The sequence below is a fragment of the Marmota monax genome, unplaced genomic scaffold (genome assembly GCF_021218885.2).
Source record: "Marmota monax isolate L192 unplaced genomic scaffold, Marmota_monax_Labrador192_F-V1.1 WCK01_AAM20220418_F8-fsc00137, whole genome shotgun sequence".
Classification (NCBI taxonomy): domain Eukaryota; kingdom Metazoa; phylum Chordata; class Mammalia; order Rodentia; family Sciuridae; genus Marmota; species Marmota monax.
The window spans coordinates 3,742,172-3,746,461 of NW_026692854.1; the positions used below are offsets into that span (position 1 = coordinate 3,742,172).

The following is a 4,290-nucleotide window of genomic DNA, read 5'->3' on the forward strand; positions in this document are numbered from 1 at the left end:
TAGCAACTTAAGAAAACCCTGTCTCAAAAAGTAAAAATGAGGGGAGATGTGGCTTAGTGGTAAAGTACCTCTGGGTTCAACCCTCAGACCCCCCAAATATATATGTGTGTATGTATATATGTATATGTATATATATATATGTATATGTATATATATGTATATATATATATATATATATATACACACACATATGTGTATACATATATAAATATACTGTTCTAAGTACGTGTGTGTATGTATGTGTGTATATATATATATATATATATATATATGTTATATATTATATACATATAATCAGGAAAAGAAGGCTAATTGCATAAAATTGAGGAATATTTCACAAAGCAGGTGAAATCTAAGGTGGACCTTAAGGAATGAGTAGGGTTTTTAACCAGTGGAAGAAGAAGTAAGGGTCTCCAAGGCAAAGCAAGAAACTGTATCAGCCAAGTCAGAAGGCCTGCAAGTCCACCATGTGTTCTATACTGGAGGAATCTCGCTGGATTGGAAGGCTGTCTAGTGGAAGTTGGGGGTGTGCCCATCTTGATGAGGTGTTGCTACTTCCCTCTTTTACATAAATAATGGAGCGTCATTATGTTTGTGTTTAAAAAAAATAAATGGTAGTGTGATGAATGAATTACAAATAGAAAGTTTGTGAACAGAGTAAATGAAGTATTTATTAGGTTAATTAGATAATGTACAAGAAAACACCAAGTACATTTATAAACAAACAAGGAAGCACAAATTGCTATAATTGTTACAGTCCAGGGGAAAAAAATGATGCACACCTGAACTATAAAGAGCATTAAGAAACAGAAAATATTCAAAAGATATTTTGGAGGTAACGAGGATAGTAATAAAATCGAACATTTGTTGAGTGACTGTTATGTTCTGGGCATTGTTCTAACTACATTGAACATAGTACTTTACTTAATCCTTACAGTCCTTTAAGGAAGATAAACCATTTTAAAGATCTAGAAACCGAGCAGAGACATGATGTAGCTTGTTCAGATCTCACAACTGATGAGTGGTAAAGTGTGTAGATAAATTCAGGCAGCCTGCCTAGACATACTCTCAGGTATAACTGCACAAGGAGACAATGGATTTTATATAGCAGTTGGGAGATCAGAGGAATAAAATACAATCTGTAGGCACAGTTCTAAAAAAATCTCTTTTCTGAACACTTGTTTTTCAGAATGTTAACAGATGTTATGCAAGAAATAGTTCTAATATCAAATAAAATACTGGGATAAACAAAATAAACAAGTTTTTGTCTGCAGGAAGCCTAAAAGCCTTTAGAAGTTTAATTTTCAACACAAATCCCCCAAGAAAGTGTTATAGAGTATGTTAAATTGTGCAGACTCAGTTGACCATAAATCTCTTTAATAATTTAGTCTTTTTTGGCGGGGGGTCAGCACTCCTAGAACATGATCTGGAAATTTCTCTTGTAGACATCCCACTTTGGGCCGTGATGTGGTTAAATTGGTAAATTTGGACTGGGCATCTTGTATGTCAAGTGCCTGACAAGAAAATGCATAATAGAAAGATGTGCATTTGAGTCTTGAGAGATGGGTCAGAATTGGAGGTGCAGATGTACATGTTCTTCCTGTTTGAGACAATGAAAACTTAGTGTCCATGGTTGAGCTTGCTATGGGGAAGAGGAAAAGAGAGGAAGACCAAGGAGCACATTTTGGATGTTGCTTATATGCAGTGTCAGTTTGTACAGGATTCAGCTGGTGTTTAGTTAATGTTCAAATTTGATAATATTTTGTTAAATGTTTCTAATGGAGATTGGCTAAATTTCAGCCTATCCATATGTAAAATTTAAATCATAGATATTCTTCACATAGCTATATTTCTCCAGTACAGCTGACCAAGGAGAAGTATGAATTTCTTAGTTCATAAAAGTGTTGGCCTGGTTGATTTGGGGAGAAATGGTCTTTCATATGAATGTGCAATAACCTGATCTTAGAGTTGCAATGAGGTAGACCCATGGTTAATGTTCCAAATGTCACTTGTCCCCATGACTGCCTTACATAAATTTAATGAAATACCATTATTTCTTAAAAGTGAATAAATCTTAAATTTTAAACAAGAGGTCTCCTATTAATTTAATCCATGGCAACAGAGATTTTGTCAAACCAAATAGTTCCAGGAGGATCTATTTTAGCTGCAACATCTGTGAACCATTCTAAAGGCTTGCAATAAAAAAAATAAAATCATATAATATCCCACCAGAAACAACAAAAGCCAAATTGGATTCCTCCCTGGAAAATGAACTTCAAATTATGTTTTAAAACCTACAGACTTTTAAGGGGAGAGGTAAAAAAAAAATATCCTATTTAAATCATTTAAAAACAAGTAGTGTTAGGAAAATATCCTATTGAGTCCTAGATAGTGTTGAGGATATATTTCCAATGTTAAGGTCAATGTTAACCTAAAAAGAGATAGGATGAAGGGGAGTGAAGTAGTTGAGCTAGCTTTTGTTTCTTTCTCAGCATTCTCCCAATCTCCATGCAGTTCATTTTATATGCCTCACATTCCTTTGCTAGATGAACGTACCTAAAGCATAGCTCTTCATCCTCTGATTGAAAAATCTGAATTTTTCTCCACTACTAGACATCAGTGTCCTGCAGGTCCAGGCCTTGTGAAGCTTTCCCATCCCATCTATTGCCGTACATCTTGCTTAGAAGATTCCAGCCAACTCTACTGCTTGTTTACCACACCAAATCCCTGTTCCTCATTCTGCTCCTTTGCTTATGTTATTCTTTTTTCCTAGATTCCTTTTCATTTCAACCAACTCCACATGCAGTAAATCTCCTCTTCTCTCCTATATTATTTCATGTAGCATTCTTGACACATTTAGCCACTTTCCACCTTGTATAACTGCTCTAAGGGAAGGCTGCATAGCATGGCAGAAACCACTGTGGTATTTTGGGGATCAGCCAGACACCAGTTTTATATATAGTCTCAGTGTCTTATTAGCTAAATGGTCTTTGGCACTTCTTTTTAACCTGGATGAGCCTTGATTTTCTTATCTTTAAAATGGAGAGAAACTTTTATATAAGATTCTTCAACACTCTGCTTGGCACACAGACACTAATACATATGAATCCTATTTTCAACAGAATTTAATTCTAGATTTGCTTTCCAAGGAGGTACATGCCACCTCCAAATATTGGAGAAAAATGACTTACTTCATTCAATGTTAAGACAATAAAGAAATAGGTATACAGGACACACAGTTCCTGGCACAGAATAACCCTAGCAAATGGTAGATCTATTATTGTTATTGTTTAAGAGTATAAATTTCACTAAGAAATGGCTTGTTTACCATTCTCCTTTGAATTTCTGCCAGTATTTAGGAATGTCTAGCAGTGTTCAGTTGATCCTCAACTATTATTTGTAGACTGTGTACTTCCATATTGCTGGGACCAGGTTTGTGAAGAAATTATAGGGGCCATGTTGTAGGTCTTATTTCTGAATAAATAAGCACTTGTAAATTTGGCACCCACTTCAACAACAACAAAAATAAAAATATGCATAGTAAAGCATAGGAAAAAACATTTTTTAAAAAATTCTCTTTTTAAAAAAATGTGATTTAAACACACACACACACACACACACACACACACACACACTTTGCTTCTTTACCTTTTGGCTAAGATCAAGTGTAGTATCTGTATTTAATATCTGATACAGCCTCTATTTGAGGACAACATATTAAATGGACTTTGGGAGCAGGGAGATAGAATAGGAACTGGTCCATTCTCTCTAAGCATAGGATTGGTGTTGCGGGACCTTCAGAAATGATGCACACCCTCAGGGGACTTAAAACATAAGTAAATAGGTAAACAAAAAGAGGACACATAAAATTTACCATAATACCCGTTTGCAAGTGATTAGTCCAGTATTGTTCCGTATATTCACATTGTTGTGAATATAGTTCTACCATTCTCTCCATCTTGCAAATCTGAAACCATATACCCATTAAACCACAATTCCCTTCTTCATTTTCCCCCAGCACTTGGCCACCACCATTCTGTTTTTTGTTCCTAAGAAGAAAACATTTTTTAGAAGAAACAAAAGAGGAGCATTCTATTATGAATACTTTATCCATTAATTATCATAGGAAGTGGGGGAAAAAAAAAAGGAGAGATGTCCCTAGCAAAGGCAGCCTGTCACATGCTGAGTTAATGAGACTGAAACTTGGAGAAACTTGACTCTTGGCTGGAAATCCAGGGATGAATATCAAGCCCATCTAGGAAGCAAGAGGTGGAGTAGTGCGGCAAGGCC

General features: G+C 35.4%; 1 non-coding gene across 1 annotated transcript; it reads left to right on the forward strand.

Annotated features, from left to right (window-relative positions):
* Positions 1 to 3,635: 3,635 nt before the first annotated feature.
* On the forward strand, positions 3,636 to 3,817 carry LOC124096007 (U2 spliceosomal RNA). Its single transcript, XR_006852755.1, has one exon. It is a non-coding gene; the product is annotated as a U2 spliceosomal RNA (small nuclear RNA).
* Positions 3,818 to 4,290: the final 473 nt, after the last annotated feature.